At 37.9% G+C, this 13,925-nt stretch overlaps 1 pseudogene; it reads left to right on the forward strand.

The window, feature by feature from the left end:
• Positions 1-7,087: 7,087 nt before the first annotated feature.
• On the forward strand, positions 7,088-8,053 carry LOC147368353 (olfactory receptor 7A17-like; annotated as a pseudogene).
• The last annotated feature ends 5,872 nt before the right edge of the window (positions 8,054-13,925 follow it).

Below are 13,925 nucleotides of genomic sequence, written 5' to 3' on the forward strand. Positions count from 1 at the left end.
TTGCAGGATTTAAATAAATGGAGCCAGAAATTGATATGTTTTAACCAGATTTTGGAAGGAGAACTTGTCCATTTATTTACAGGAATTTCCTTTTATTTGAATTCAACTCATCTACACAATTTAAAGAACTCAATTTATTGAGCTTTATTATGAATAAAGTTTTGGAAATTTTTATAGAGGGTGCATGAATCTATAGAATGTTTTGGGTAGTATCAGCATTTCAATAATATTAAGTCTTCCAAGCCATAGACACCTTATATTTTTTCATCTATTTGTCTTCTTCAATTTTTCTCATCAATATCTTACAGGTTTTAGTGTAAAATATTAAGTGTACAGATTTTACTGTAAGATATTTTAGTCTTTCCTTTCATTGATTTTTATATCTACATGATCTATCTAACCCCTCTGAACAACAATTCTGAAAATTTAGAATGAGAGTTCTGATTGTACAGTCCTCATTGGATGGACTTTTTTAAAGAACAAATGGGACAATCAGACTTAGCTTTGGAGAAATCTTTGTCTCAGGACTATAAAAAGGTTCAGTGTTATAACTTTGGAATCCAGAAGAGTTCATGGAGTAGTAATAAGCATTGGATACACTTGACATCTAACTGGTCTCTTGGGAACAAATCAACCCAGAAAATTTCCATTCTGTCCAGATAAGTTCCCATGGGGGAAATGTGCTTGGGGTTGGAGTAACAGTGGAAAATGTACTAATGAGAAAATAGAGTGGATATGCAGAGCTGTAAATATCTCCACTGCTGCTAGGTCTAAGCATGTTCCACTTTGAGCTGGAGAAGTCATGGTTTGTGCATTTGGATTCCTGAGTCTGGCTCAGGGACCCATACTTCGCTTCTTACTTCTTTCTTATCTGGGAACAGAGCTTCATTCTCCACCATCAACCACCTGGGGAAGTTTTGGACTTCCACCCAGAGTCTTCCATCTCAACCTTTCCATCCAGGTAAGTCTTAGAGCCCAGTAGACACTTCAGGAGAAAGCCACAGAGAATGAAATCCAAGAACATTTACCTGCAGTCACTTAGAAACCCAAATACCTGGCAAAAAGCCAACAGATCTCCCTGTTTATGTGCACGGTTGATTAAATGATTTCTAATCAATTTATTTAATATGTTCAAAGAAAACTGCCAATCAGATTCAGCAGTACATGATTATTAGTGATAATTAAGTGATAAGAATGAAAATATACTTGGATGAAATTCAAGAAGAAATTGGAAGCACAATGGTCTCAGTAAAATTTGAACATTTCCAGGGAGATTTAGGGTAGGAAAATAAACTATTACATAAAGAGGAGTTTGCAGTGAAATAATGACATTGTTTTAATTTAAAAAATTTTTAAGATGGTATATGAATTTGAGCAAATTCTGGGAGACAGTGAAAGTCAGGGAAGGCTGGTGTGCTGCAGTCCGTGGAGTCACAAAGATTCAAATCAACAGCATAGCTATTACCTGAAAACTACAATTTTTGATACACATTTCACAAAATTTTCTCTTACATTGAGCATTCACTTGAAAAAAATTAAATTTAATATACAAACAGACAGATGGTAAAGAGCTTATCTTTGCAACTGTTTATTACCTGGGAGACTGGATATATTTGGAGGTTTATTAGCCACTTGCTTTATCACAAACTGTTTATGCATATTCTTTGCTTTATGCACTGGATTCAGATTGTTTTATTCTTTCCAGGTTTTTTTCTGTATCACTTCTTTTATAATATATTTCATCTCCAGCTCTGAGAGAAAATGCCTGGAATTACACTCCAACATGTGAATGAGGGGGAGAATGAGATGTATTTTAAATACCTTGATAAGCCTTCTATGCTGAAATAGATACCTGCAACTTCTCTCTCCCCACTCTTTCCCTCACACATAGGTGTTTCAGGTACCACTTCATCCCAAACTGCTCTAAGCTCCAACCACTTCCCCATTCTCTGTTTATTTTGGTTTTTTAATTGCATTTCTTTAAACAAAGATTTAAAAATTCTTTTAAAAAATTTTTACTCTTTGCAATTGAAATCATGTATGTAAATGTAATATATCTGTTGTTGGGTTGCATGAGAGCTTATAAGTTTGGGATGTTTAAATCTACCAATTGGTCGTATTTTATCCCCTGTCTCGCTGATTTTTTTTCAAATGTCAAAAGTTCTTATGCATCCATCAGTTCATTTCAGTTTAGTCGCTCAGTCGTGTCCAACTCTTTGTGACCCCATGGACTGCAGCATGCCAGGCTTCCCTGTCTATCACCAACTCCCAGAGCTTACTCAAACTCACGTCCATCGAATCAGTGATGCCATCTAACCATCTCATCCTCTGTTGTCCCCTTCTTCTCCTGCCTTCAGTCTTTCCCAGCATCAGGGTCTTTTCCAATGAGTCAGCTCTTCATATCAGGTGGCCAAAGTATTGGAGCTTCAGCTTCAGCATCAGTCCTTCCAATGAATATTCAGGACTGATTTCATTTATGATTGACTGGTTTGATTTTCTTGCAGTCCTTCTATGCATCCATAGAAGTAATAAACCACCTGTTATATGCATTACCATATAATCTCACATGTTTTTCGTTTCTGCCACCTTTTGCCTTTTGTGAGTAGTCTATTTTAAAAAGAGCAATTATTTGCTGCCTTCTTGTGGAATATGTGCTTTTGCATACAATTAAAGATTGCTTATATGTTTTTCATAAGCATATTTTAATCCATTTATGTTTGTGTAGGTTGGAATTAAAATTTTAGATACAACTTCCTGCACTATTTTTTGAATTGCATTTTCTATTCTCTTTAAAATTTTTACCCATATTATTATATTTAAAACCTGTGTTAATGGGACTATTACTACTTTATATTTTTCTTTCAGAAGTTCATTTTATTATATCATTCTATTTTGCTTAATATCTTTATTTTGAATCCAATATATTTAATCTGGTTTTGTTTCCCTTGGTTTTCTTTTTATTTTGAAAATTAAATTTTCTAAAATATTTGTTTCTATGTAAATGCACACCATTATGAAACCATTAGAGTGAACAAAGCAGGTGAGGTCTCTGCTTTGGATCTCATATTTCCATGGAGAAAGAAGAGTATAGTAAAAAATGCATGTATGACAAAAATGTCCTTAGGTATAAATCAAATGAGAAAAGAGCAAGTAAATTTTGTGGCATGGGTAGGATTTTATAGGGTATATTGTAGGGAGATCTTTGCGTTTGGGACAAGAATCAGAAACAGAAGTGAAATGTGACCAATGGTTTTAGAAAAAAAGAGATCTAAACTCAAAGTCCAAGAATGACAATGATACCACATAAGAAAACTGAGAGACGTGACATCCTCATCCACTATCTTATTACCTCATTCTTTGAAATGTATGAAAATATGTGTAGTCAAATACACAGAAATAAATACAGAATAAAAATTCAGTCAAGGTTCTAATGTGAATGCCATAATGAGGCGAGTGGAGGAATAAAAGTGCAGTCAGCCTGTGGTCCCTGGAGTCTGACTTCCGCACCCACGGTGCTGCCTGTTCTCTCTGCAACTGAACTCTTCCCTTGAGCTCTATTCACATTGCTTCTCACCCTTTTAAGGACTAGCCTCTCTTGTAAGTATTCTTGCATTAACTGCAGTGGATAAGAAGCTTTTCAGAATGTGTCCCAGAGTAAAATACACCTTTTCCATGTGATCCAGCTTGTGTGCACAGGCAACCAAGGAATACACCTGTGCATGGGGCTTCCCAGGTGGCACTAGTGGTAAAGAACCTACCTGCCAGTGCGGGAGACAGAAGAGATATGTGTTTGATCCCGAGTTGGAAAGATCCCCTGGAGGAGGGCATGGCAATTCACTCCAGTATTCTTGCCTGGAGAATTCCATGGACAGAGGAGCCTGGGGCGCTACAGTCCATAGGGTCCCAAAGAGTCAAACACAACTGAAGTGACTTAGCATACATGCACCAATGTGTATGCACATACACACACAAGAACAGCTGGACAAAAAGAATAAACTCCTTACATGTATTAATACAATGCACTCTATTCTTCTGTGTTTAATTTGTTATATCCTATTTTATTTTTTACAAACTATAGTCTAATACTCTAATAAATCTGAAACTCAGAATATGGAAAACATTCTTCCAGCATGCCTCCCATACCTATGTTAGCATTTACCTGCTTCTTTTTCTTCCCTAATCATCCACAGTTTCTGAGAGAACATAGTCTTTTATTGTTTTATGCAATATATAATTTATTTATTCAGCTATTTTTCCCAACTAAACTAAGTTTGGGGGGTTGTGGAGTATGTATGATATTGATACATGCCTCAAGGCACTCACAGTCTAGATGAAAATATTCAATTAATAAAAATCACACAATGATAACCTTTTATCTAAATTATCACTACATAAACTGTCCTTTTTCTGTGGGAATAATTTTAAAGTTCATGTAGGAGATGTCCAAAACTCCGTCTCTAAAACTGGAGATGGAGTTTTCAATACAGAAATAAGTGAAAAAAATTTCATATAGACCAGTGATTGACTCTCCAAGCAGAGGGAACAGGTGCATATATGCTCTGAAACTCGAGCCTGTGGCATCTAGTGAATCTGTGGCTCAAGTTCAAGATTCATGAGATTAAGGTGAGTAAGGGCAGCACAAGTGTAAAGTTGGTGGTTCATTCAGGGATAGTCAAGGCTGGGGTTTGAAGTTGTGGAATTTGTGGTCCATTCCTTATTGGGGAGTCACTAGTGAAAGTTAAGTCAGGGAGTTGGACAGTCAGCTTTGTAATATAGAAAGACTTCTTTAGCTTAATGTGAATATTGGAAAAAGGGCCCTGTACCAGCCTGTGATAGATGGGAAAGATGACGAGAAACTGAAATAAGGCTGGGGATTGGGGACTAAGATGTGGGAAAGCAATGGAAAGATTTGAGAGGAAAAAGAGAAAAATCAGCCGAATCTCATCACCAGAGGTGATGTAAATCATTCATTTACTACCAGGAAGGAACTATTCTAAACGTTTTGCATGTATGGACTATGTCTGTCAAAAATCTAATTGTGAGTACTGCTATCCCAATAATTTGAGCAATAATATTAACATTTGGAAGGTTCCAGTGGCTCTCCATGTTCAAACAGCAAATATGTGCAGATCCAAAATGTAAATCTAGAATTTCAAACTAGATTTTTACAGCTGATATCACTTACTAATTCTTTTACCAAATCATTCTTTAAATCCTCCACTTTTGTTGAACTTTATTTCACTTTGTGAATTGTGGGTTTATTTGCTTTGCTCATTTTCCTGATGGGAAATCTGTCAGATATTTGATAACATAAATACATCCCTTCTTTCTTTTTTAGATAAAATGCTTTTTTGCTGCTTTGTTATTCTGGGTAACATAGAGATAGAACAGGGGCTGGAATGTCACCAAAACTAAGGAAGCTTTATACTCAACACAAACTCTACAGATTACCTAAATTTATTAGAACTTTTTCCCCCTTACATGTCCTTTTCTCCCCCTCTCAGTTTTTTGAAGTGATATTTTTTTTTTCTTTGAATACTGGACGTAAAATGGTCACGTTAAAAAGGAGGCCCACCCATATTCACAGGTCCATGGGAGACTTAGCGACTGGAATTTAGGTACTGTTGCTACAATTTTGCAGGAAAGATAATCATTGACATGGACAAAATATTGACAGCTTGCATTGTGTCATTGTTTTCCTAATTATTGCGGCTGAGAGTGTACTGGTAGTAGCATCACTCCAGTAGGGGTGTGTGTGTGTGTGTGTGTGTGTGTGTGTGTGCCCAAGCGTGCATGTTGTGGAGCATGAACAGTTCCCAAGGCAGAAAAGGGATACCTGAGCCCATGTATGCATACGTGTACTAAGCTGCTTCAGTCATGTCCTACTCTTTGCGACCCTATGAGCTGTAGCCTGCCAGGCTCCTCTGTCTATGGGATTCTCCAGGTAAGAATATTGGCGTGGGTTGCCATTCCCTTCTCCAGGGGATCTTCCTGATCCAGGGATTGAACCCGTGCCTCTTATGTCTCCTCCATTGACAGATGGATTCTTTACCACTGGCGCTATTTGGGAAGCCTGAGTCCCCGTATAAGGATCTTCGGTATGAGGTCCTTATAATATAAACCGATATATAAAAATAAATTATAAAAAAAGAAAATAAAATAATGAGGAAGGGATTGATTTCTAATCACTGGATCTCTTGGAAATAAAATTAATAAAATGCAGGTAAAAATATGGTGAACTAAGTTCCCTGTGACTTGAAGTCTCAGCTGTAGCAGAAGGACACCTCATTCCTCCAAATTCTCTGACACTAGCATCACTCTCCATCTTGCACATCCCCCTAGATACAGTGGCTTACTTTTTAACCTTGACTTTCTGAAACAACTACTTTTCAGGTCCTTTGCCTTGGCTTTTCACTCTGACCAGCACACACTTCAACCAGATAACTTCGTGTCTCCCACCCTCTTTTCCATGAGGTCTCCAATCAAATATTTTCCACTCTAACTCAATGACTGAGTAAAAAATAATATACCTTTAACCATTTTGTTACAACTGATTTCTTTTTGTTCATTTCATCTGTCACCATCTGAAAATTTGTAAGATTTTTTTTCTTTATATTTTTTCTCCATTATTGAAGAACTGTAGAGACTACTGTACTTTTTGCCTAGACATTGGTCAGACCTCAATTGACATTCCTCAAATGTGTCACAGTAACTTTTTTTTTTAATTTTTAATTAGAGGCTAATTACTTTACAATATTGTATTGGTTTTGCCATACATCAGCATGAATCCACCACGGGTGTACACATGTTCCCAACCCTGAACCCCCCTCCCACCTCCCTCCCCATATCATCCCTCTGGGTCATCCCAGTGCACCAGCCCCAAGCATCCTGTAACTTCTTATTAAAAGTGTAGAACACCTGACCACCTGAACAAAAGGCTGGGTGCACAATAAGAAGGCACAAGAGCATGCCTTGAAGGGAAAAGTTCCATACCAAATTATGGATACTGACTTCTAATGCAAAGTATATATTGTAGAATTCAATTAGGTTTCCAATCACAATTTTTGAGAAATTTAGTCATGTTAACTTTTTTTTTTTTCCTGGTAGCCATCTCCACCACATGGAACCAGTGAACGATACACAAATTTCAGAATTTCTTCTTCTGGGATTATCAAATGAACCAGAACTGCAGCCCCTCATATTTGGGCTTTTCCTCTCCATGTACCTGACCACTGTGTTTGGAAACCTGCTCATCATCCTGGCTGTCAGCTCAGATCCCCATCTTCACACCCCCATGTACTTCTTCCTCTCCAACCTGTCCTTTGTAGACATCTGTTTCATCTCCACCACCATCCCAAAGATGCTGAATAATATACAGACACAGAGCAAAGTTATAACTTATGAAGGCTGCATCACCCAGATATACTTCTTCCTATTCTTTGCTGCACTGGAAAACTTCCTCCTGACTGTGATGGCCTAAGATTGCTTCATGGCCATCTGTCAGCCTCTCCACTACATGGTCATCATGAATCCCCAGCTCTGTGGACTGCTGGTGCTGGTGTCCTGGGTGATGAGTGCCCTGAATTTCTTAAGCCAAAGCTTAATGATGTTGTGGCTGTCCTTCTGTACAGATGTGGAAATCCCCCATTTTTTCTGTGAAATTAATCAAGTGGTTCAATTTGCCTGCTCGGACACATTTCTGAACAACATGGTGATGTATTTTGCAGTGGGGATGTTGGGTGGTGCTTCCCTCACTGGTATTCTTTACTCATACTCTAAGATAGTTTCCTCCATACGAGGAATGTCATCAGCCCATGGGAAGTATAAAGCATTTTCTACCTGTGCACCTCATCTCTCAATTGTTTCCTTATTTTATTGTACTATCTTAGGAGTGTACCTTAGCTCCACAGGTACCTACAGCTCACACTCAAGTGCAATTGCCTCAGTGATGTACACAGTGGTCACACCCATGCTGAACCCCTTCATCTATAGTCTCAGAAATAAAGACATAAAGAGGGCTTTGAAAAGAATCACTGGAATGTCAGTTATATAAGGTCCAATTGTCCTGGAGCTGAAGAAATACTCGTGATTGTAGGGCTCAAAACCTCAGAAGCAGAAGGTGCTATTCTTCCTGTTTTTTAATTTATTTGAGTGAAGTATAGTTGATTTACAATGTAATATCATTTTTTCTACTGTACAGCAAAGTGATTGTTTTACGCACACACACACACAGACACACAGACACACACACACACATATATATATATATACACACATACATATACACACACATTATTTTTCATATTCTTTTGCATCATGGTTTTGTCACAGGTTATTGAATATATATATATATATATATATATATATATATATATATATATATATATTCCATGTCTTGGCTATTGTAAATAGTGCTGCAATGACTGTTGGGTTGCATATATCTTTTCAAACTACATTATTCCTTGAATATATGCCTAGAAGTAGAATTGCTGGATCATATGCCAATTCTATTTTTACTGTTTTGAGGACCCTCCATACTGTTTTCCATAGTGACTCCAATAATTTACATGCCCATCAACAGTGCAGGAGGGTTCCCTTTTGTCCACACCCTCTCCAGTATTTTTTTCCAGTATTTTTTATTGGTAGACTTTTTAATGATGCCCATTCTGTCAGTGTAAAGTGGTACCTCACTGTTTTGATTGTTGAAGTAGAACTTTCTCCTTCTATTTATTTACTTGAATGCCCATTTCTTTGAATTCAACTCCTCTACACATTTTGTCATTCACTTTATTAAGCTTCTACTCTGTATGTTATATAGACATTTTCCCCTTTGTCCATATTCACACATGCCCAAAGTTTTTCCCAAGTTTAAATCAGAAATGTTTGAAAATTTCCCATTATCTTACACGGGACAACTTTGATTTCTTAAAAATAATTTCTTCTCAAAGACTTGTTTCAGTGGACTTGTGGACACAGTGCAAGAGGGAGGGTGTGGGATGAATCAAGAAAACAGCATCAACATATACACACTATTGTGTGTAAAATAGATAGTTGATGAGAAGTTGCTATATAACGTAGGGAGTCCAGCCTAGCACTTTGTGATGACCTAGAGGAGTGGGATTGGGGGAGGGAGGGAGACTGCAGAGAGATGGGACACAATAACTGCAGGTTTAAAGTACACAATTTGATGAATTATAAGAGTTATAAAAAATACTAAGAGAATGTGCTGCATATTTCCATTTGTACATAATAATACAGTGCACATCTATTTAAGTGCTTTGCATGTAATTGTGAAAACTTTAAGCTCCCTGGGGCTCAATTTCTTTATTTCTCAGGTTAATGTGGAAAACTAAATACAACTTCTTACGGATGCTGTAAGAAATAAATAAAATGTGTGGAAGTTCATATTTTGTGCAAATAAAATATTTTTGTGTTTATATGAGTGTGTTTCACACAGTTTTCCTTGAAACTGGCACAATCATAAACACACATGTACACATAAAAACACAATTAGGATTCCATCTTTTATGGTAATAGGAAACTTGACAGAATGTTGGAAAGGATAGATATGAAAATAATGAATATCTGAATTACCAAGAAGCATAAAGATGTAGAAATATAAGCACAAAAATTTAAAATCAAATGGGTAACTTCATTTTCACAATAGATTACTTATCCTATCTTAAAGTTATGAAGACATCATAGTCAGGCAAAATTAATATTTATGCAATGAAGAATTCACTAATAGCACAGAATACCTTTAATTTGATTTCAATTTTTTTCTACTTAATGTGGATTTTCAACATAAAATGCCCTTACCCAAGGTAAGCCAATGAAGAGGCTTAAAGTTAATTTGAGCAAGTAAATTTTATTGAAAAAATGTCTATATTATGAGAAATAAGATTGAAGCTGGAGGAATCAAGCTTCCTGACTTCAGGTTATTCTACAAAGCTACAGTCATCAAGACACTGTGGTATTGGCTCAAAAAATAGGCAAAACACTCTCTGACATACATCACAGCAGGATCCTCTATGACCCACCTCCCAGAATATTGGAAATAAAAGCAAAAATAAACAAATGGGACCTAATTAAACTTAAAAGCTTCTGCACAACAAAGGAAACTATTAGCAAGGTGAAAAGACAGCCTTCAGAATGGGAGAAAATAATAGCAAATGAAGCAACTGACAAATAACTAATCTCAAAAATATACAAGCAATTCCTACAGCTCAACTCCAGAAAAATAAATGACCCAATCAAAAAATGGGCCAAGGAACTAAATAGACATTTCTCCAAAGAAGACATACAGATGGCTAACAAACACATGAAAAGATGCTCAACATCACTCATTATCAGAGAAATGCACATCAAGACCACTATGAGGTACCATTTCATGCCAGTCAGAATGGCTGCGATCCAAAAGTCTACAAATAATAAATGCTGGAGAGGGTGTGGAGAAAAGGGAACCCTCTTACACTTTTGGTGGGAATGCAAACTAGTACAGCCACTATGGAGAACAGTGTGGAGATTCCTTAAAAAACTGGAAATAGAACTGCCTTATGATCCAGCAATCCCACTGCTGGGCATACACACTGAGGAAACCAGAAGGGAAAGAGACATGTGTACCCCCAATGTTCATCACAGCATGGTTTATAATAGCCAGGACATGGAAGCAACCTAGATGTCCATCATGAGATGAATGGATAAGAAAGCTATGGTACATATACACAATGGAGTATTACTCAGCCATTAAAAAGAATACATTTGAATCAGTTCTAATGAGGTGGATGAAACTGGAGCCTATTATACAGAGTGAAGTAAGCCAGAAGGAAAAACACCAATACAGTATACTAACGCATATACATGGAATTTAGAAAGATGGTAACAATAACCCTGTGTACGAGACAGCAAAAGAGACACTGATGTATAGAACAGTCTTATGGACTCTGTGGGAGAGGGAGAGGGTGGAAAGATTTGGGAGAATGGCATTGAAACATGTAAAATATCATGTAAGAAACGAGTTGCCAATCCAGGTTCGATGCACAATACTGGATGCTTGGGGCTAGTGCACTGGGATGACCCAGAGGGATGGTATGGGGAGGGAGGAGGGAGGAGGGTTCAGGGTGGGGAACGCATGCATACCTGTGGCAGATTCATTTTGATATTTGGCAAAACTAATACAATTATGTAAAGTTTAAAAATAAAATAAAATTTTTTAAAAAGATAAAAAAAAAAAAGAAATATAGACCAATGGAACAAGATAGAAAGCCCATAGATAAACCCAGGCACCTATGCGTACCTTATTTTTGACAAAGGAGGCAAGAATACACAATGGGGCAAAGACATCCTCTTCAATAAATGGTGCTGGAAAAACTGGACAACTATATGTAAAAGAATGAAATTAGAACAATTCCTAACACCATACACAAAAATAAACTCAAAATGGATTAAATACCTAAATTTAAGACAAGAAACTATAAAACCCTTAGAGGAAAACATAGGCAGAACACTCAATGACATAAATCAAAGCAAGATCCTCTATGGCCCACCTCTTAGAGTAACAGAAATAAAAACAAAAGTAAACAAGTGGGATTAAACTTAAAAGCTTTTGCACAGCAAAGGAAACTATAAGCAAAGTGAAAAGGAAACCCTCAGAATGGGAGAAAATAACAGCAAATGAAACAACTGACAAAAGATTAATTTCAAAAATATACAAGCAGCTCATACAACTCAATATCAGAAAAACAAACCCAATCAAAAAGTGGGAAAAAGACATAAACATTTCTCCAAAAAAGACATTCAGATGGCTAACAAACATATGAAAAGATGCTCAACATCACTCATTATTAGAAAAATGCAAATCAAAACAACAATCACCTCACACTGGTCAGAATGGCCCTCATCAAAAATTCTACAAACAATAAATGCTGGAGAGGGTGTAGAGAAAAGGGAATGCTCTTGCACTGTTGGTGGGAATGTAAATTGATACAGTCACTATGGAAGACAGTATGGAGATTCCTTAAAAATCCAGGAATAAAACCACCATATGACCCAGTAATTCTACTCCTAGACATACACCCTGAGGAAACCAAAATTGAAAGAAACACATGTTTCCCATTGCTCACTGCAGCACTATTTACAATAGCCAGAACATGGAAGCAATCTAGATGTCCATCAACCGATGAATGGATAAAGAAGTTGTGTTATATATATACACAATGGAATACTACTCAGGCATAAAAAGGAACATATTTGAGTCCGTTCTAATGAGTTGGATGAACCTAGAACCTATTATGCAGATTTAAGTGAGTCAGAAAGAGAAAGATAAATACTATATTCTAACACATATATACAGAATCTAGGAAAATGGCACTGAAGAATTTATTTACAGGGCAGCAGTGGAGAAACAGGCATAGAGAATAGACTTATGGAAATGTGGTGGGAGGAGCAAAGGGTGAGATGTATGGAAAAAGTAACATGGAAACTTACATTACCATATAAAAAAAGTCTATATTATGTTCCTACTGCTATTATAAAATACTCCAACTTTAGTTGCTTAAAGTAAACAAGTACATAGTCTTACAGTTCTAGATATCAGAAGCTTGAAATGAGTCTTATTGGGCTAATATTAAATTTTTGGGGAGGTGGTTCAAGATGGTAGCATAGGTAGATTGTAAACTCACCACGACCCATGAACACACCAAATAGATGTGGATCAATTTCTTCCGAAAAAAACCCAAAACCTAGGTGAATATTTCCTCCATAGCAAAGACTTATAAGGTCACATAAAAATGGCAGAAGAAGCAGAGATGTGGTCTCTTCAAATATCCCACTCTTGGTGTTGGTAACCCACCAGTGGGCAGGATCTCACATTTTCACTAAGGAAAATGGGTTTGTACCTTATATCATGTACAGGAACCTTTTGGATCTACACCAGAGAGATAAGTCGCCAAAGTGCATGGATCTAAACACAAATGGGGCTGCTGTCCAGGAGACCCTAAAGTCGGTAGGGAAGGGAAAGTCTGCTCTGAAAGAGCTTCTGCACATTCACTGATCCCAGGACCCAGCACAAAAGCAGCAGTTTGAAAAGCACCTGCTGCATGCATGATAAGTGGCTTCAGTCGCATCCAACTCTTTGCTACCCTATGGACTGTAGCCCGCCAGATTCCTTTGTGCATGGAATTCTCCAGGCAACGATGCTGGAGTGGGTTGCCATGCCCTCCTCCAAGGGATCTTCCTGAACTGGGGATCGAATCTCTTATGTCTCCTGCACTGACAGGCGGGTTCTTTACTAGCACCACCTGAAAAGCACCCAGAAGGTGTATAAAGGAGATTCATTAGTTAATTAAAGCATCTGCTGGAGGTGCAGGGGCTTGAAACATTCTCTGGGAATAGAGGCACTGGCACACCTCATGTGTGCGCTCTCAATCCATCGTGCTAGCTCATCACTGGCAGGTGCCGCTATTGCACTCCCTCTACCTTACTAGCTAGTGCCCATGGAATGCCCTATCTTCATGTTTTTCCTTCACCTTGTGAGGCCAGCAGGTTTTCCTGGAATTTGCACTTTCTTTGCCACACTAAAACCAGAGAGCTTGTCCCAACACTCTCCCATGCCCATTCTATGGTCAGTGAGTTTGCCTCACCCATGTGTCTCCCACAGCCACACTGCCTTTGGAGGGCTCATTCGCCCATGGATACCCACATACCTGCTGCAACCAGTGGGCTTAACCTGGCTTCAGGCACTCCTGAAGCCCTGCTAAAGCCAGAAGTCTTGCCCTGCACCATGATCTTCCTAGGCCCTGATATAGGTAAGGCTTCCCCTGGTCCAGGCTCCTTTGAGAGCCTCACTGAAACCAGAGAGTTGGCCGCACTCACGTGCTCATCCATGACCCTGCTTCAGGTCAACTTGCCCTATGCTCCTGTCCCTC

The sequence above is a fragment of the Bos grunniens genome, chromosome 7, assembly GCF_055505025.1.
Source record: "Bos grunniens cultivar Pamir isolate PY7600 chromosome 7, Bosgru_T2T1.0, whole genome shotgun sequence".
NCBI lineage: Eukaryota > Metazoa > Chordata > Mammalia > Artiodactyla > Bovidae > Bos > Bos grunniens.